At 42.4% G+C, this 22,461-nt stretch overlaps 1 protein-coding gene across 1 annotated transcript in view; it reads right to left on the reverse strand.

Moving 5' to 3' along the window:
- The window catches only part of shank2a (SH3 and multiple ankyrin repeat domains 2a), a 295,254-nt gene extending 279,139 nt beyond the window's left edge, over positions 1 to 16,115 (reverse strand). Inside the window, exon 1 of the mRNA XM_078255689.1 lies at positions 15,648 to 16,115. The gene's annotated coding sequence lies outside the window, so the exon portion shown is untranslated. The remainder of the gene's footprint in view (positions 1 to 15,647) is intronic.
- Between the last annotated feature and the right edge of the window lie 6,346 nt (positions 16,116 to 22,461).

Below are 22,461 nucleotides of genomic sequence, written 5' to 3' on the forward strand. Positions count from 1 at the left end.
CCCCACATCATCACATACCCTTCACCATACCCCCACATCATCACATACCCTTCACCATACCCCCACATCATCACATACCCTTCACCATACCCCCCACATCATCACATACCCTTCACCATACCCCCACATCATCACATACCCCTTCACCATACCCCCCACATCATCACATACCCTTCACCATACCCCACATCATCACATACCCTTCACCATACCCCCACATCATCACATACCCTTCACCATACCCCCCTCATCATCACATACCCTTCACCATACCCCCACATCATCACATACCCTTCACCATACTCCCCCATCATCACATACCCTTCACCATACCCCCACATCATCACATACCCTTCACCATACCCCCCCATCATCACATACCCTTCACCATACCCCCCCCCCATCATCACATACCCTTCACCATACCCCCCACATCATCACATACCCTTTCACCATACCCCCACATCATCACATACCCCTTCACCATACCCCCACATCATCACATACCCTTCACCATACCCCCCACATCATCACATACCCTTCACCATACCCCCCACATCATCACATACCCTTCACCATACCCCCCACATCATCACATACCCTTTCACCATACCCCCCATCATCACATACCCTTCACCATACCCCCCCACATCATCACATACCCTTCACCATACCCCCACATCATCACATACCCCTTCACCATACCCCCCACATCATCACATACCCTTCACCATACCCCCCCACATCATCACATACCCTTTCACCATACCCCCCCACATCATCACATACCCTTCACCATACTCCCCCCATCATCACATACCCTTCACCATACCCCCCACATCATCACATACCCTTCACCATACCCCCCACATCATCACATACCCTTTCACCATACCCCCCACATCATCACATACCCTTCACCATACCCCCCCACATCATCACATACCTTTCACCATACCCCCACATCATCACATACCCTTCACCATACCCCCCACATCATCACATACCCTTCACCATACCCCCCACATCATCACATACCCTTCACCATACCCCCCACATCATCACATACCCTTCATCATACCCCCCACATCATCACATACCCTTCACCATACCCCCCACATCATCACATACCCTTCACCATACCCCCCACATCATCACATACCCCTTCACCATACCCCCCACATCATCACATACCCTTCACCATACCCCCCACATCATCACATACCCTTCACATCATCACATACCCTTCACCATACCCCCACATCATCACATCCCCTTCACCATACCCCCCCCCCATCATCACATACCCTTCACCATACCCCCACATCATCACATACCCTTCACCATACCCCCACATCATCACATACCTTTCACCATACCCCCCCCCCATCATCACATACCCTTCACCATACCCCCACATCATCACATACCCTTCACCATACCCCCCCCCCATCATCACATACCCTTCACCATACCCCCCCCCCATCATCACATACCCTTCACCATACCCCCACATCATCACATACCCTTCACCATACCCCCCCATCATCACATACCCTTCACCATACCCCCACATCATCACATACCCTTCACCATACCCCCACATAATCACATACCCTTCACCATACCTAGAGATTGGCATGGGGTACTTTCCATAAAATCATCTCTCAATGCAAATCAAACCAGCTATTAGGCTAACTGAAATACAACCCTCAAACAGACCTTTAACCTTGTGGGGTCCAGGATTTTGGGCCCCACAAGGCTGTGCAGACCCCACAAGTATACTGTATTCCCCGGTTTTTGGACCCCACGAATATAGTAAAACAAGCGCGCACACACACACACACACACACACACACACACACACACACACAGTAACAGGAACTACAAGCTCTCAGTAACGCAAGCTAAAGGCACTGATTTACATCAATAAGTTATACTGTTACATTAGCAGCGGAAAGAAAAGGTTAAATGGTAACTACCTTTTTTTCAACCTGGACTCTATGTTTCTATATTTTTGTGTCTAAGTGACTGATGGGAACAACTATCTTTGACATTGGTCCAGTATTAAGCGAGATCGCTGCAGTCGGCAGCGGAGAAACAAGCTACAATCTAAGTTAATAGGACAATTGTCCAGTTTGCATTTACCTTCACAAAAGTGCTCGTTTTGCTGCTCACAGGCTCAGATTAATATTCTAAGTGTCTGACAACATTATGGAAAGCGACGATCACGAAAAAAGATGCTAAATGAGCATGAACATACAAAAAACAACTACAGACGACACTAAATGACGACAAACGACACTTAATTACTACGGAGATTTATGACAACCACAAAGATCAACTAGAATTGACCCAAAAAGAGACACAGAATGACCCCAAAAAAATGTAAAACAACTAAAAAATTGATGCTAAACTACAACAAGGAGACGCAAAATGACTAAACATCAGATGCAAAATGACCACAAAAATGGACGCAAAATGACTAAAAATAGAGTCGAGGGGTCAGACACTAAATGACTACAGAGATGCAAGACAATTACAAAGAGATGCTAAATGACTAGAAATACACAAAATGACCAAAAACATATATACTAAATATAAAAAGACCACAAAGAGACACAAAATGGCCGCAAAGAAACCTGAAACGACTAAAAATAGATGCAAAAAAACGAAAACAAGGAGATGCAAAATGACTAAAAGTAGACTCTTTGAGTTTGGGTGACTTGTAGACAGAGTAGGGCAGAGAGGCGGGAAGTAGGGGTGCTGGAGGTGGTGCAGCACCAACAGGGAGTGCTGCAGCACCTCCAGCACCCCCTGTTGGCAAACTGAGATGACAATAAAATGATCGCTTATAAATATCTCTGGTTGTTGTTTCTGTTCCACGACATTTTGTATGTCATGTTTGGGGTGTGGGATGAAGAGAGGGATCATTTTAGTAACAAGAGGGCTTTTCACCAAGTTGGAACAGCTGATCCACTTGTGCCTCTGTTTACCAGTGTACCTGGATATTCAAGGTCTCATGGCAGAGTTTATCAGCCGAACTCCAGAGAAATCTACGTTTGGTGTACCGAAATCATCATAAGGTAGAGACACAGTGTCTTACATCGCTGCGTCTTTTTCCTGATGGTAGCCTATATTTAGCTTAGTATGACTGTGATTTATGTATGCCTATTAAGAAACAAACAGTCTGTAACTTTTTAGAATGTGTCACATACTTCGCTGTTCGTTGTTCTGAGTTCGCTGTGCAGTACACACCGTCAGCTCAGCTGTACTTCATGGAGGGGAGGGGAGGGGAGAGACAGACTGGTCTGCACCCCTCCTCCCCCTCCCCCCCCCCGCCGCCAGCACCCCCTGCCGAAAATGACTTCCCGCGCGTCTGGAGTAGGGGGCCTCTTACAAGTTTGTGCCCAGGGGTCCGTAGTCTCATAACTAGGGCTGGGTATCGCCACTGATCTCCTGAATCAATTCGATATTTCAGTTGCAAAACCAATGTTGCTTGGCTATGAAAGAGATTCTACAATTGTACAATGTTCCATCTAACCTACTGCATTATTGAAAGTATCAATGTTTACATTACGAATTGACCATAAAGCAGTTACAATAATTTAAAACTTTTTTATTTAACATCGCCATGCTTGTTTTTCCTTTGGCAAAATGTAGCCTAACTTTCACCCCCTTTCCCGACAAGCTAACATAACATCGTTGGTACCAATGGATTCCTTAGGTCTTGTAGTTTCATAAGACACAGACAAAGATTGATTCTGGATTGTTCTATTCTTTAAACCCAGCCCTACTCATAACCGTCCATGTGTGGCATGCAGGTGTACTGTATTAAAACGGACATAAACAAAACAACCTAAACTACTCTTTAAAGACCAGAACCAAACTGAACTAAAGTCAAATCCAGCTGCCTGTATCTGCTGCTCACTGCAGACTCAATTCCTCAAAGAAGATAAAGCGCAGCAGGCAAAGGTCGCCTGCTTTCTGGAGTAAAGAACACAGGGAAGAAACTCAATTCCAAAAGCCAGTATCTGTCCTCTGCTGCACTGCACTACATCACAAATCCCAGCCTGAGAAGGCAGTGGGCATGCTTGGGACTCCCTGCCAAGACTAAAGATCAGCTATTTTTCCCCGGCAGATGCGAGTCGCAGCAGGAGAAGGCCACAGACAGGCAGGAAGGCAGGCAGGGTGAAGAGGTACAATAAAAACAGGGAGGAGAGGAGAGAGATGAGAAAGTTAGGAGGCACAACAGATTGTCATCCACCTCCTCCCTCCCTCCATTTGTCCATCTCTCTGTCAGAGCTCTCACCATCTTTACCTCCCTGCTTTGGTCTCTCGCTCTCTCTGTGTGTGAGCCCTTCTGGGCTGATAGAGCGTTTGGACTCAGATGTCACACACACACACACACACACACACACACACACACACACACCCTGTTGCCCCTCCCTGGGTCCTGTCTTAGAGCAGAGATACCATCTCACCATCTATACCTTGCTCAATGGTGTTTAACCCCAAACACCCTTTACCTCCTTGCTTTGGTCTCTCGCTCTCTCTGTGTGCGAGCCCTTCGGGGCTGATAGAGCGTTTGGACTCAGATGGCACACACACACACACACACACACACACACACACACACACACACACACACACACACACACACACACAAATTTGCTTCTGCATGTGTCATGGTATTTTTTAGGTTCTAGCCAACTATTGAAAAAATTAAAAGCACTGTATTCATTAAATAACCAAAGTAGTCATATGTAGGCCTACAACTTTTATTCACTTCAACAACTAACAATCTTCACCAGCATCAGAAACGTGTATGACAAAACACAAGCAGCCTGAGCTCAATCACAATTCTCATGATTCCCATGATACCTCCATATCCGTCACATTTGGTCATCTATCTACAGATAACACATCTAGAAACGCAACACATTCTCATATACGGTTCGTACGATATAGTACGAAAATGTATGCACACCAATTCACATGATATCTTACAAAATTAGGGCAACCACTGGCTGGTTACGTGACGCCGGCTACAGAGCTCCATGAGCTGACGGTCGCATCAGCGGCTGTTAGTAGTACAAAAGGAGCTGGGAGCCGGGTACAGAGCACCGCGAGGTAACGGTCCTTCCAGGGGCCGTGGCAGTTGAGTTTAGCCGACTATGGCTACGTTCCCACCGCAAGTCTGAATGCTTAATTCAGATTTTTTTGCTCAGATCCGATTTTTTGTTTGACCTTTTCAAATGTGGCCTGTATCAGATTCCAGTGTGAACTGTTTGCGGTTTCGAACTGACCCGCATGCACAAAAGAACAATAACAATGACATCAGACGCAGCACTAAAGTTAGGGAGGTTATGGAGGAAGTAATGGCAGCCGTAACATTAATGAGCATCCACTAATGAGGTCTAACACCTCCCTCTCCCTCCATTGACTTGCTCCATCCCTGTTCTCCATTTTGTAGGTCTAGTCATGTTTTTAATGTTACTGTCTGTGTCTAGGGCTGACTCCCGCCGGCGCATCATTGTGACAAATATCGATGTAGATTGATGTAAAAGTCGCATCAAATCTGCCTTGGTTGTTCACACTGCGGCAACGTTGAAAAATATCAGACCTGGGTCTGATTCAGGACCACATATGGAAGTGGTCTCAATCTGATTTGAAAAAAATCAGATCTGGGCAAGATTTGAGTGTTCCCACTACTTCTGAAGAAGTCTGACCTGGTCACTTGACCCCAAAAACATCTGATTTGGGCCACTTTTGCCTGCAGTCTGAACGTAGCCTAAAAGTGAGCGTTACGCGGCGACGACAGTTAAGTTTAGGCACCAAAACATAAGATCGTGGTTTGGATTAAACACTCACTCACTCACACACTCACGGTGAACAAACATCCGTTTCCTGGGTGATATTCTTTTGTTTTTCCAAGGAAAGGCCTGTGTTTTATGACCCATCCATGACTTAATGTCCCGCCCACAACATCCTTCAGTCAGGCTTTTTTACCAGGTTACTGGTCTTGCTTTTGTACACATGCCTTTGATTTGACTGAACTAACCAATGTCAGATACAGGGAGTCAAGTCAAGTAGAGTTTTATTCGTCCCCAGAGGGGGAAATTGGTCATAAAGGCATTGGCATTGGGCTAAAGGAAAGCGTTCATGGACAGATCCCCACAGTGTAGAGAAAGAAATAGCTTGCTGCAAAAAGGTTTCATCAAACACCTCAAATACATTCATAAAATACTGAAATAGTGTCATTTGGAGGTGTAGAACAGAAAGCATCTGAGGAATTGCTCCCCTGACCCCTGACCCCGTTCAGATTTCCATCAGCACAGAAGACTATTTCCACACCAGTGAACTAAGCAGTTCAGCTGAGCGTGAATCTGTCTCTGCAGTGTCCAGTAAAAAAAAGGAGGCTGGGGGAAGCAAAAGAATGGCTATTCAAATGACTATTCCCGGAAAAAGGCAGGAGAGAGAAGTGGGGCGTGATGCGCGCCACACACAAACTGTAACACTGACGGAGGAAGCAGGTGCAGGCATTAATTAAACATCTCTGGGCAAATGAGACGGTCCGCCCACCTACATGCTTACACCTGACATTTAGGTAAATTAGCCAACAGTAAACGCCGTTCCTCGGCTGCTCAGATTGGATGAAACGGAGGAGAGAAGCAGCGGCTGAAATGATATGGTTTCGTGAAATCACGGCGCTGATTCAGTCACCAGGTCGAGGCTATTCCTGAACGCCTCTTCGCCCGAGTCCTGATGTTTTCTTTTGTCTGCGACGTGTCTGTCGGGTGAAAATCGGGCTGAATTTGTGTAGTCTGATCCTGGCATAATGGAACAGGTGCAAAAGTATTATTATTATTATTTTTTTTAAAACACCAGTGATTACAGTCTTACTTTGGGAAGAAGAGAGTTGTGATTCAACACAACATATCGAAATAATAAGAACTCAATTTAAAACAACAGTCACACTAAACACTTAATGAATGAGTAGAGAGACATAAGACATAAGGGGAGTGATCACACCGTGTATGTGACTGTATGTGTTGTCAATAGGGCTGGGCGATATGGAGAAAATTAGATATCACGATATTCTTGACCAAATACATCGATATCGATATTGCGACGACATCGTAGGGTTGACAATTGGTGCTTTCACAAAATAGTTTTTACAATGAGATTTTAGATAAGTTAAATTAGAGAAAAATAAATATTGTTCCAGCTATATGCTGACTATGTTTACATGCATGCACAAAAATACTGTGATGTTAAAACAAATCCGCAATTCTTCAAATGAAGAACAGATTTTCTGAGAAAACTGAGTTAGTATGTGCTTGTTATTATCAATTTAAACAACGTAAATGTAATGTCACGATTAGAGCTGCAACGATGAATCGATTAATCGATTAGTTGTCAACTATTAAATTAATCGCCAACTATTTTGATAATCGATTAATCGTTTGAGTCATTTTTTTTATTAAAAAAAATAAGATTGCTCTGATGTCAGCTTGTTAAATGTGACTATCTTCTAGTTTCTTCTCTCCTCTGGGACAGTAAACTGAATATCTTTGAGTTTTGGACTAAACAAGACATTTGAGGACGTCATCTTGGACTTTGGGAAACACTGATCCACATTTTTCACCATGTTTTGACATTTTTATAGATCAAACAACTAATCGATTAATCGAGAAAATAATCGACAGATTAATCGACTATGAAAATAATCGTTGCAGCCCTAGTCACGATATCTTGATATATGGTTTCATCACGAGATTATTCTATTGAAAGACATCTTGAATTATTGCCTAGCAGGAAGCTGTGTTGGTGTTAAGTTTTTGGTTGTGTGTGTATATGTCCAGGGGTGTTGTCAAACGGCAAAATCTCAACTAATTCCGACGGATTCGCTCCCGTGGTCAAAAGAATGTGCAAAAGTTTCCGCTTTGGTGATCCGCATCACTAACTAAGGCTGTGCAATTAAACGTATTTTGATCGCGATTTCGGCTCCTAGTAATCCCAAAACATTCAGTTTGCACATTACATTATTGCAACTAAACTCTTCTTTTGTCTTGTGGTCTGAATGACACGCACAACACAAAACTCACTCAGCCAGTAGTCGGGGAGGTCCTGTTTGTGGTATCTGGTGGCATTTAAAGGGAGCGAGAGAAGCAGCGTTTGTTGTAGCAAGAAGGGAAGAGCAAATTCCGTTGACTGGGAACAGTTGGGATTTGAAGGTATTCAACGTGGAGCAGAAACACATCATCTGTAAGATTAGCTACACCAGGGTATCCCGCAGCACTATGCAGTTAAGGCGGCCGCCTAAGCAACACACGTCTGCCGCCTTAACTACGTCATCAAAAAAATGTATATGAGTGATATCCGCCATGTTACTCTGTCCTGTTTTTTCCCTTTCATTCCAAAGCACACAGTTGACAACCTGCAGGTGGAGGCGGTGGAGACAGACTTGGACATAAACGCCACGGGCCGCTGTGGACTCGTGTCAGTCTCACAAGCGGTTTCAGGAAAGTTGCTGTATGTGTCTGACAATGCACAGAACATTAACCGGTACAAGCCTACAGCTGCCTGCGGACGCAGAGTGCAGAAAATGTGTCAGAGCCCCCCGGAGAGGTGAACTGAGACTCCGTTTCCTGCTTGTCGGTCAACGGTTAATGATCGGTTAACATTTAATTTCATTGTGCTTTCTTTTGGAAGGCTGGCTGCCAAAAATTGCCACTTACTAGCTAATTAATTAGCCTGACGCTAGCTCTCAGTAAACAGAAGTGACGTGGTGGCTGGCGTCTGGTGTGTTTTCAAATAGAAAAAAAGAAATAATTTTATTTTAGCCTTTCCCCTAACCATTAAATTCATTTCTTTTATGCGAGAAATTAACTGTGTACAGTTTGAATATGGGCAGTTTTACAAAAATGTATGGCCAATTGCACATTTTCTCCGATATGTTGTCGGACTTGGAAGCTCCAGTCTTAGGTGACAGCCAGCTGGCGGTGGCCCAGGATCGCTTGCTTACCGGCGGCCAGTAATACTCACAGCACCCCCCTGTCAGCTGGAAGTGGTTTCAGACCCCCCCACCAGCCGTTGGGCCACGCCTCCTCATTTAAATTGACACCTGTCACTTCTAAATGAAAAGCTTAATGTTAAATCGAAATCTAAAAGGTGAATCTTAAAATGTCAATGTTATACATAAAAATTCAAAAGATAAAATGTCAAATTTGAAATTGAAAATTATAAAGGGGAAAGGCTAAAATAAAATGATTGAGATTTTAATTTAAGTATTTCCATTTAAGCTTTTACATTTCACATTTAATTATGGCATGATTTCTCCTAGTAGCGTAGTAAAATAATACTATTTTTAATTAAAATAATACTATTTTTAATTAAAATAATACTATTTTTAATTAAAATAATACTATTTTTTATTTGCTCTTGCTTCGTTTTCTCTTTGGACTTTCAATTTGAATTATGAATAAATATTCCCTCCATACTGCAAAGGCTGTCGGAAAATGTGCCTGTTAACCCCATATTCAAACCATTATTGCGTCTCCCTTCTCCGTGAGGACTTTTCCAGCCGCCTTCGAGTGTGGTCGTTTGGAACAGTCATAAACACTTTCAGATGTGGTCAGACAACAGGTCATGGGGGACAGCCCGATGGCCCTTTATTCTAAAACCTAAATAGATGTTAAAAAATGTTTGATTGGACCCAAAGCCCAATGTCTGACGGACCGTTATCCTGAAAACAAAAGCCCACTAGTCTGAAAATACACTCTGGAGTTAGACTTCAGTGACTGCTGTTATCATAATGTTTAATTTAAGAGAAACCCTATAAATCATAATGTAAATCATAACATATGGCTGATATTTAATTTTAACAGTTCTTCTATGACCTAAGTTGAATAAACAAAAGTGGGCTTTTGTTTTTGGGATAACGGGCCGACGGACTATAGGCTTCGGTCCATTGGGAAGTTTTCAAACTATTGGGGGTTTCAGAATAATGGCCATCGGACCAACCCTTAGCAAGCTTGCTAGCTCAGAGTTTTTTTCTCTCCTGAGTAACTCTTCCTTTAATAAAATCACGAACAATCCTGACAACATAGCTTCGAAAGATATTTCGACTGACTAGTGTTAGCATGTTACCAGCATTACGTTAGCCTTTAGCTCGCCAGCTACAGAAGTTTTCCAAATAGCCCTGCCAGTTGTCCCTACATAACCGTATAGCGTAGTTACCAAATCACCAAGTTTCTACGTCCCGTGCCTTCATACCCAACAAACTGCCACACCGCTGTCAAGCAGAAAGGAGCTTAAAAACTGAAAAAATATGAAAACCAGCATATCAAACTGCACAACGTGCTTCCTCGTGTCATTTGAATTTCAGTATTCTAATAAAACACCCCTCATTAGTTTCAACTAATGACTTCACTAATGGTTAAACAGTGTAAAAAAAGACAAACGTACCCAAATACCTGTAATTTCTGTTCCCTTGTAGACTTGCAACACTGTTATACGTTCCCTTTAAATTATCTTTTTTATGAACTAAAGAAAAAGTACAACATGATCAGGTCCAGAGGAATCAAACAGATCCAGATCTGTGTCGTAGAAAACATGATCTTAGTCACTATGGACTGTTTGTTACAGCATGAAGGAGACATTTTAAAAAGGGAGCAGTGTTGTGAGTCCTTTGGGAGCTACAGTATGTATTTGGGCTGCACAATTAATCGTAATTTTATTAAAATCGCACTAGTGCAATATCCAAATCAGGGGGGAGCAATATTTGTCAAAGGCAATATATGTGTCAAACCATTCTGAGTTAAGTATTACAGTGCTGCAAGAGACGTCCCAGCCTACAAATCCTATCCAACAGACTATAGAAAACAATCTTTGTTTGGTACAGATCCTCGCAAAAATCACACTGTAATCATTTAAAAACATTTTTTTTAATATTTTTCAATGATTGTTGAATGAAAAAATGATTGTATCCTCCAATATTGTAAATCATATCATCACAATATCAGTCAAAATAATCGCAATAAAACAGTCATAGTACAACACTGTTATATGTTCCCTTTAGATTATCTTTTTTATGAAATAAAGAAAAGTACAACATGATCAGGTCCAGAGGAATCAAACAGATCCAGATCTGTGTAACATGTTCTTAGTCACTATGGACTGTTTGTTACAGCATGAAGGAGACGTCTTAAAAAGGGAGCAGTGTTGTGAGCAGTGACTTTGGGAGATCACTGTAAAACTTTTCACCGTAAATTTACAGTAAAAACTGGCAGCAGCTTCACCAGTAAACTGTTTATTTACAGTAAGCATACTGTTTTTACATTTTAAGGTATTTTACTGTAAATAGACAGTTTACCGTAATATTTGAATTTACAGTAATATACTGGCTGCAGGGTAATTCCTGCCTTTTCCTTTATTTTCCCAAGATGCATTGGTATTAACAGTAAATACCTGTAATCTGTAACATTCGCAGATAGTGCAGTAATATTATTGTTTTCTCTCAGAATGCATTGCCGTTTAGAGTATGATCCTGTATAACATTAAAATAGTAAGATACCAGTGTTTCCTCTATGTTGATTTTGTAGTGGCGGCCCGCCATGGCAAAATTTCTGCCGCCACTGTATCAGAAATAGGGCAGACGCACAGTGTAGTCGTGGTTGCCTTTTAAATTATCCTGCCAAAATAATGCACCCCCCGTTGGCTGCCGCTTACATTGCAATTTAACAACAAGTAGAACTATTCAGAGGTTATTGGGGCCATCCAGTTTAACTCCACATACTGTTGTGTTGATGTTCGGACAGAACTGCCTCCACTGCTAAAAAAAATCCTAAAGGAAACACTGGATACTGTGATATTTTAGCTGTACATTTACATCAAAAGTTTACAGTGTATGTATTAATGGTTAATAAACCATAATTCTTTATAGATTACTTGGTTCATTAGAACACCTTTTATGTTGCCAGATTGTAATAAGCTCCCCCTTGGCTGGTGTTTTTCCTCCTCCAGCAGTCTTTGTCTCTAGCTCATCAATGAACCCATTGACCGCTTGACTTCTGGAGAAGTGAGGCTGACATAGGGCTGGATTTAACAATTATTTTCAATAAAACTTATTCTGCCGACCATTTTCACGATCAATCAACTGATACTTTAGTCAAATAAAATGACAGAAAATAATGGAAAAGTCCCAGGGGATGTTTTAAGATGTCTCTGTTTTGTTAATCAACTAATAGTTTTAGATCTGCTGCAGAGCTTCTGGGCCAAAATCACTCATTAACAATCATTTAACTATTTACAAAAAGTGGTGTAATGGACCATAGTTGATCCGTGGTCCATACAGATCAACACTCACGGTTCGGAATGCATGTGAACCTGCGGATCAATTGCAAAGTTTAACCATAATAATAGTGTGAAATACATGTTTACTGTCGCTGTTACTTAAAGTAGGCTGGTAAATCTCTGTGGAGGGTTGCCGTGAAAAGATACAGGCACCCTTGTTGTTCACGTGAAATGTTAAAATCTGGTGCTAATATGACACCGGTGCCTAACGCGTGTTTTGCAGTAGCCGCTGCCAAGCTGGCGCGTGCCATCATGATGTCAAAATGACGTGGAACTTGCCGGCGTGCCCGGATATATAGCTAGCAGAGGAGAGCAGAGGTCGCGCACCACTTTTTTTTTTCCAGCGGCGCACGACAAAGCAAAAACAAGAAGCATGAAACTGTTGTTGGTTTTGTGGTTCTATTCTACGTGAATTCGCGAGATATTGTGGGTCCTCGTGACTACGGCTGTCAGTCATGGCCGCAGCCGTGCCGCAAACAAATCCGGACCTGGTGGGTATTGACGGACGGCGGAGCACGGAGCCATTCCGCAGCGGAGCCGGTCCGCAGACGTTCCGCATCCAGTGGAAATCCACAGTAAGTCTCTCTTGTAAACTTACTGGGTTGAGATGAGTTCTTTTATGGTGAATGAAAGGCTTGATCCAACCAAGTAGGTCATCGAATCAAATTGAAGCATTGACGTCAATGCTGCTGCCAGTTCTGCCATCGTTTCTTTTTCTTCTTCTAGTCCGTAGAAAGAGCAAAGTCGGTAGCCTTTCCTCATTAGCCCCACCTCTGTTCAGGAGAAGACTGCAACTAGTGTCTTGAGCACCAGCGCGGGTATAAATAGTTACGCCGATTCCATGACGTCACATTTGCACGCGCCAGCTGGGCTGCGGTTACTGTAAAACACGCTTAACCCCTTATCAATCTTAGCAATCGCAGCCATTCAAGTCAATGTTTGATAATCCACCAGCTGTGTGGCGGCAGGTCCCAGAAGTGTGCATGAAGCGGCTTTTCGCTCCACTAAAGATACGCGCCAGGTCTTTTTTTATAAAGACAACACCAGAAAAGAGAAGGCATGGAGTTTAACTGCAGGAGTGCCTGGAGTGGAAGTTACTGAGATACCAGCTTAATAGACACGTGATTGTTCTGTAAAGAACTTGTAGAGTCAGTATAATCTGCAAGTCGGGCAGGAAGAGGCTCTGCTTTTGAGACACTCCCGGTATGGTATGGTGTGTGGCGGAGGACGTAATAAAACAGCGGCGCAGCTGGAACACAGTGCAGATGTGTCAAGTGGAGAATTGGAGTAAATCACGGTTAACGTTATCTACCGGACGGAATAGCAACACAGATTTCGTTGCCTCGTAAATGTCTGTGCTGCCCTCTGGTGCTCTGAAACAGACGTTAAAGGCAACAGAAGCTGCATGTGACGTTAGTTAACACTAACGTTACACTTGGCAGCAGGTAACGTTAGCCTACCATTAGCTAGCAGCTGGATTAAACACGGTTAAAATGCTGACAGCTAAACGGTGTAAAAGTGTGACTGTATTTCACTATAGAGGATTCCAACAGCGGGATGTACAACAACAGTCTGCCGGTTAAGCTATGAGCTAAAAGACACAAACTAGCACTATGGCCACTGCTGTTGTCAGAAAAACAACACAGCCGGGACTTAATGGTGCGTTTACCTGAAACTGTAAAAACTGTAAACCTCGTGGTGTATTCAAAGTTACAGCAAAATACCCTTTTTTCATCCGTTTTTGTCGTTTAACAGCAATTTACTGGTGAAAGAAGTTATTGTTAAAAGTGAATGTTATTACCTTTTTTAATAAATCATTTAAATTCCCCCCCTTTTTTGTGCTGATGCGAAAGTTGATCCAATCCGTGACTCCAAACCATGATCTGAACCGTGAGTTTTGGGATTCGTTGCACCCCTATTTACAACTGAAGACTTTATGGAATAAACCTTTCATTTATGACTTATTAAGAAGTATTATCATAGATTAGAAACCAACTGTAGCTGTTGGCTTATCACATAGTGACAAACCTGTGACCATTGATAACGACTACAGAAATTCTCTTTTATGCCTCCTTGGGAACCAAAAAAATGTCCCTACACACTCACCTCTCACACATAAATAGCAAAAAATACTGAGGAAACTAAAAAAGGAGCCAAGTAGAATTTACATGAAAAGTCATTCAAAAACATGAACTGCATGTTTCGTTCCACACTTTTTCTGTTGTGAAAATGAAATGCAAGTGGCCCAAACGTCACTATTTATCGTCGTCAAAAGATTCACATTCAGAGACCTTTTCCTCGGCAGACATCTCGACCTGTCAAAGCAGGAAAACCACAGGTGGGAGGGACAACATTAACGATGCCTGCTGTTTTTAAATGTTGTATCGATTCTCCAGCAATTACTGCAATGCAACAGAGCAATCAATAAAGCTATTAGTTAGACCTGTGTTTGATAAGTCAAATTATATCTGCTGTGAAAAGGGTTAATTTAACTTTCACATCTTCCCCTGGTCAACCAGTTCTGCCTCCTAGTTTGGGAAACACCGGTTTACTACTATGGCAGCAACTAATGATTATTTTCATTAACGATTAATCTGTCGATTATTTTCTGGATGAATGGATTAGTAGTTTGGTCTCTAAAATGTCAGAAAATGGTGAAAAATGTGGATCAGTGTTTCCCAAAAAGCCCAAGATGAAGTCCTCAAATGTCTTGTTTTGTCCACAACTCAAAGATATTCAGTTTACTGACACAGAGGAGAGAAGAAACTAGAACAGATTCACATTTAAGCAAGCTGGAATGAGAGAGTTTCTACTCCAACCGTCTAAGCGATTATTAAAATAGTTGGCAATTCATTTAATAGTTGACAACTAATCAATTCATCTTTGCAGCTCAACAGTGAGACTCATTACTAACTCTTCTGACTGTGAGATTTTTGAGCACCTGGCAACCAAAAGCTGTTCTTATTTATGGTTTATAACAAATATCAAATAAGTTAAACTTGAATTAGCCAAAGTAATTGGTATACTTTGAGGTCCTTTATAAAAGGGTCTCTTGTTAGGAGGTGGAACCGAAATTTCATTGGAGGTTAGGTTAGCTTTATCCAACATATAGCAGCAGAAAAAACGACACACACCGAGAACACAGCGGTCATCTCTGGAAGGCTTGACAGGAAAAGTGCGACGAGTTGTATGAACTCACTTTTCAAGTCCCCATTGAGAAGTCCATGCAGAATTAGCACAGGCGACACATAGCTTAAGGGTGTGAAAATAAAGTGACAAAAGCTTACCTTGGACGTCGTCCTGGTTCCTGTTTCACTCAGACTGTTTTATTCTTTTATTCCCTTCGTCCTGTCGTCCTCTTTCTCTCTTTTTTCTTTCCCACGGTAATTGTTTCCTAATGTCGCTTCATGCCTCCCGGCTCTCCGAGCGCGCACCGCGAACAGTGGAGCAGCTCTGCCGGGGGAAAAAAAAAAACTTCCAGTCAAAGTGTGAATATGTGCGGACGGAAGAAAAAGGGCAGTGGTGGGCAGCGGGAGAGCGCCAAAGAAGGGAGGGAGGGAGGGAAAGAGAGAGGAGAAGAGAGGCAGCCGGTGCGTTTTAAACCTGATCTCCCCGGAGAGAAACCCGAGCGCTGCCGCGCTGAAATTCAACCCGAGACGACAGACACTCAGCGCGGCTCCGAGCGGCACATCTCTCCCTGCCTGACACCGAGACAGAGATACAGGGGAGGTAGCTAGAAGGTGGTGGTGGTGGTGGTGGGGAGGAGGAGGAGGAGGAGGAGGAGAAGGACGGCGAGGGGGACGTTGATTATCAGGGCACCAAGCGCGAGCACTTGCCGTCAAGCCAGGTGGATGTGAGCCCAAGGGCGTAGGTTTTGTTTCCACATTGGGGGGGGCACATAAAACTGTACAAACATTCACAGCTGTGTGTGAGATAACTCTCTCATTCCCTCACAAATAACAGTAAACTGAATATCTTTGAGTTGTGGACAAAACAAGACATTTGAGGACATCATCTTGGGCTTTTTGGGAAACACTGATCCACATTTTTCACCTTTTTCAGACATTTTAGAGACCAAACAACTAATCGATTAACCGGCAGATAACGACAATAATCGTGAGTTGCAGCCCTACTGAAGAATAATTGATGTCTATTAACAAATGACTCAATGGTGGAACGTAAAAACAAAGTCAACACTTAATAAATGAGATCTGGTCCTGTTAGGATGACCCTAAGACAGATTCATCTACCTGCCCTTTGAGCAAATTCTCCCTCTCCCTCGCCCTCTCTCTCTCTGTAATATTGGAGTGCCCCCTGCAAATAAACGGTCATTACCATGACAACCACACTACAAGTCAGAATGGGAGGATGTTGATCATGGCAACAGCGGCAGGCAGCCAGACTAACAGCCCGGCTCTACCCCAGGGGCAAGCCAACGTGTCAACTCCAGGGTTGGATTCTAGTGTGTAGCCTACACACACACAATGATTTTTTTTTCTATTTCATATCCACTGACAGCAGGTAAGGGACTGTTCGTTATTTATTTAAGGGGCCACCAGAGGAGTTTTGGGACCTTTAGCCCAAAAAGACATGTCCCTCCCCCAACAATTTATCAATACGTTCTGTACTGGTTTGCATTTGGCAAATATACAGATTACCATTGTTTTTTTTTACAGCTATGACATACGAGACTAAACCTCTGCATTCTCATCTGACGCATCCCACTCCTCTGTTATGGTGTGGGGGCCATTTCAGTAGATTTACTCACTAACATTGAGACCGTTCAGCAAGGCACTCTGGGTAATATTCAACACACAAACTGGTTGCTATGGACTCGTCACTAGGCTTTCTCCACTTCGCCGTTTAAACAAAGTGGAATAAACGTATAAAAGTCCAAATCTACACAAAACCCACAATCAGTTAGTAAGCTGACATCAAATGTGGCATTTAGGAAACCTTTATTGCAACCTTGGCACGGTAAGATGTCCAGACTAGCAACAGTCATTTTCGTTTTTTGCGTCCTGCTGCTCCCATCGTCAGCCAGATCATATTTTTTTTTACTAAAGCAGTATATGAAATCTGAAGTATTACCTACCACCATTTAGTTGTTTTGTGTTATTTAAGATATTTATAAAATATCTGATCATGCCAGAATTATTCCACTCATTTTTTAAACAATGCAATTATCCGTTTCAGCCACCAGGGGGGCAGTGCTCCCTCTGCCCCATATGTCTATGCCCTGCCCCACAGCAAACTCATGGGTCAGACCCATCTGGTAGCGAAGGAGGGCAGAGACTGAGAGAGCTACATGGAGCTACATGGAAAAATATGCACCAAACAAGCCACCTTGAAATTTTGCTGTTTCATGAATACAAAAGTTGGGTGACCCCCCCCCCCCTCCCTCTGGACTGAAAAATGTTGGATGACCCTCCCCTCAGCAAAGAATAAAAAGACACGACCCTCCCCTATTTTCCTCCGGTGGTCCATTCCATAAATACCGAACAGTCCCTAAACGTGTGAGCTGTGCCCTGCTGCTCTCCACACCAAATGTCCACACCAAGTATTCAGTGGCCTTTCAGAATTGTGTACATGTGTTTCAGAGACAAGATCCCAAACCACCTGACCACCTTTCCACCCTCCAGCCCAGACACCGTGTTAATCTCAACACATGGTTGGCTGTACTCTTAAAGGAATAGTTTGACATTTCAGGGACACACACACATAGTCTATTCGGTTCTTGCCAAGAAGTAGATGAGAAGATCAACACTCTCTTGTCTGTGTGTTAGGTACGGAGCCAAAGCTGAGAAGCAGCTTAGCTTAATGCTAATTAACACGTTGTATATCTTTCTTTTTTTTTTTTATCTGTACGAAAACAGAAACCTAAACATCATTTATACAGACATTCATGATACCCAGATGATAAATCTTAATAACTTTGGTGATGCTCTGAGTTTTCATTTAGCGCCATCTTCAGGTCAACATTTTAATTTATTAATTTTTTTAATTTATAGTCTATGCTGAACTAATGCTGCGTTCCAGACACAATTTTTAGCCTGTAAGTTACGACTTCAAGTCACGACTTGGTAGCGTTCCAGGCAACGTCACGACAAACCCTTCTGGCTAGCGTTAGCTAGCGTTAGCGTTAGCTAGCGGCTACCTACCGTTGACGTTAGCTAGCGCTAGCTGATACTAGCGATTTCTAGTCGGCGACATATTTTGGGCTTCATTTAATAAACATAACCTGTAGTAGTACACAATCGTATGTGTATTGTTTTGATTATAATGTGCGGAATTACTTTTAGTTGCCTATTTATGTCTATTTATTTCTATTTCTCACTGTTAATCACCGGCGTCTGTACAGCATCAACAGGGGTCGCCATTGTTGTTTATGTGTGTGTGACGTCACAAACTGTAACTGGGAGTACAACGATCTGGTACCAGTTCACGACTAGTAACTTACGGGTTTGACTGCCGTTCCAGGGCACTTTCACGGGTAGAAGGTTGTGAAAACACGAGTTACGGGTTGCCTGGAACGCAGCATAAAGACATTCCCATCAGCCTCACATTTAAACTGATTAATCGATTGTGAAAATAGCTGGTGATTAATTTAATAGTTGACAACTTATCAATTCATCTTTGCAGCTCTACTCACTTTCTTTTGTATTGCCTCAGTGGAGCAAAAGACTAAACTTTTTGGTCATTTTGATACAGTAAGCTGTGAAACGTATTACAATTTTTGGAAGGAGTAGGTCTTAGTTAATAACTAAAGGATTGGCATTAACTAGAGGCAACCAATAGTCCCCACCACGGCCTACTTGTGTCAAAGTTATTCCAATTAATTTCACCACAAAATAGGTTTTAATTACAAATGCAATGTACCATAATCTGGAACCATTTGAATGCAGGTGAAATAGGTTCATTATGGATTTGAAGAACAATATTTCTCTGCTCAGAAGTCAATAATATATGTATTTTGCAACACATTTCCACCAGGCAGACATAGCCTACCTTACCTTAGCTTTACATTTCACATCATCCTTGTCCTCCAGACTGAGTCATACCGGCAGGTTGATTGTAGTTTGTGTTTGATCATCTTTGGGCTGTAAAATGTCCATCCATGCTCCATGGACCTTACATTTTCAGAAAACTGAAATGTCAACTAACTTCCTCTTTTGCACCCACACGCCTAAATCTGATGTTGACAGAAATGACAGACATGTTGCCTCACTGGCTGCTTCTGGACAAATATGAGAGTAAAAGAATCACTCTCGTTCAGGATACGTTTGGATTTTATCCTAATAAAGCCCTATACATCCAAATATTATCTACTTGCCCTGTAAAGCAACTTTGAGTTCGTGAAAAATGATATATAAATTCAATATTATTATTATTATTATTATTATTATTATTATTATTCATCCATGATAAAAAAAAAGAAGAAAAAAAAAGAGCCCAAATAATTAAAAAAAATATCTGCGCGCCAAAGTTTGTATTCAAACTAAACACGTGATTTCATTTCCTGTTCGTACGTCGCAGGCAAGGGGGTAAGCTTCTCCTCGGACCGCGAACCTCCTATGGTGCCATTTTTAGCATTTAGCATTTGTTAGCATTCCACTGACTGCCATTCATTTTGGCGCCACTTTGACAACGAATAACTTTACATCTGAAGCGTTTAAAGACTCTATTTGTCCGTTGTTTATTTCTAAAGAAACACGACAATGTATAAAAGGCTCCATTACCTTGTACCTCACGTTATGGAAGTTATTGTAAAAATAGGCTAACGATTGTATCATAACCACGTGACTTACTGTCGCATAGTAGAGAAATTACCGTATAGTACAGGAGAAGCTCTCAGGCAGTTTCGTCTCACGTTAGCTGTTTAAGATTAATTACTAATGTTAACTATCATTTTAGTTAGCAATAATTAGCCCATGTCCATGTTATCTCCTTACATATACCTACGCTCTCCGTCTCTGCTAGATTGGGAATGATTGAGATTTCTCTTGGCACAGCTACCAGAAGACTTCCAACTTTCAGACAGGTTGCTCACGGCACATTTACGTTGTCTCTCTCAGTTGGAGGCTGCGCAGTAACTCTCAGCCATCACCGGAAAAGTGCTTCTAATATCCTTCACTGGTCTCTGTCAGTACCCGATCCGTACCGCCTGTAAGATCCGTTCTGCGCATGCGCATAGTTACGTAGTAGAAAACTAACAATGTCCCTGTGCGATTTGTACCACGCATGCGTTGAAACACTTTACGACCAAACATCACAACTTTTTTATTAAATCTTTATTATACAATAGTCATAGCTACAAACAATCGAGACTTGTCACTGATCCAAAAACCGTGGAGCGACGTCGTTGTTGTGTTGTTTATGTTAATGTTTTTACTTTTAATACTTCGTCTTGACTAATAACCATAGACTGTCTATCATTAATGCGATGAAGTGTAAACATACATAAAAATGCTGTATACCACTATAGTAGCTACATGCTAACGGCAGTAAACATGTCATCTTAGCTGGCAATGTTGTTAAATTCTCTCCAAATCCAGGTCACATTCCTGCTGAAACCTGTCCGATTGTGTAGTGTTTGGTTCAGAAGCCTTTATCTGCGATTTTTGACGTTAGAAAGTGCTGCTTCGTTCCACTACAATCTAACGTTAGCATACTCATAGCTAATTATTGTAGCTGCATGCTAACGCGACATAGCAGAGCATATATAGCTAGCTATATATGTATGTATGTAGCAGGACTTTGTACCGTAAAAAAATCACCAATAAAGGCTTCTAAACCAAATACTAAACAAATACAAATACAGTAAAGTGACCGGAATTTGGGGTGAAATGTCCAGCATTGAACTACATAATAGTTTGCTAGGAGTTTGCTGGTCTCTCACAGAGATCTCATTTGTAGCCCTGTTTTTACCTGATACTTTCATCGAAGTACAAACACATGAAGTGAGAGGTATACACATGCTTAAACTTTATTTAAAGCATGATTAACCTGAAGCAGGACGGAGTCATGACTTAAAACACCAAAGCAAGGCTTCTAGCTCAGGCTAGCTAGCGTTAGCAAATTACCTTCAAAGTTGGAAAGAAATGATGAAACGTAAAATGTGAAGCCTTTATTTAATTTGCTACATGGTGTTGTACTGGATGGCCGGACGACCCTCCGTATATCATTAACAGATACTTTAGGCAACTCCAGCAAACACCTTGTAAACTTCATCTCTGCCATCATAACGGTCGACTGTCACTGTCTAATGTTTTCTTCTGGTAACCAGAAATGTCCAAACATCCTTACGCCAATGCGTGCATAGAGCTGTCGGTGTTCACGCAAGTGTAGAACTGATCAGGCAGTGTCGTAAAACACGTTGAGTTTCTGCGCATGCGCTGAATTGTGCGCATGCGCAGAACGGATCTTACAGGCGTATACTGTCTATGGTCACAGGTATTATGTTGGGAGTGCTCCAAAACCACATTGTTTACTCCCACACACAAAACTGAACATGAATTGTCTAACAGACAGCGGATTAGAGAAAACAACCCATTTTGAATGTAGTTCCACCTGTCTCTGTGTCACTGTTTGGTACCAATAACTTCTCTGTGGCATGCGGGGGGCGGAGGTACAGCTGTGCCCGCTCTGCGCTGATTACACACAGCTGATCTGGGGCACGTTCAATCTTGGTGCACCGTTTTGCTACGGTTACCGGGTTAAACGACATATTTCCTCAAAACAGTGTGGTTCTCTTAATACAACACCTTTGGTGTGGGTGTGTCTCTTGCTTATTGGCTGTGTCACAGGTGATAGCCTACCCAATCAGCAGATTGGGGGCGCGTTCAATCTCAAAACGGTGTGCACCGTTTTGCCACGGTTTCCTGGTTGAACGACATGTTTCCTCAGAACGTTGTGAAACGGCTTTGAGATACGTTTTCTCTCGTTTGGTGGGTGTTGTGTCTCGTTTATTGGCTGTGTCACAGGTGCTACCCAATCAGCAGAGACGTGTCTGTAAACTCATGGCAATAAAAAGTGTTCACCGAACCCCCGTTACAGTTTAAAAAAACAACCTTTTGCTATGTTTTGTCGGGGCTGAACGTG

This window comes from Sander vitreus, chromosome 1, assembly GCF_031162955.1.
Source record: "Sander vitreus isolate 19-12246 chromosome 1, sanVit1, whole genome shotgun sequence".
In the NCBI taxonomy this organism is placed as follows: Eukaryota; Metazoa; Chordata; class Actinopteri; order Perciformes; family Percidae; genus Sander; species Sander vitreus.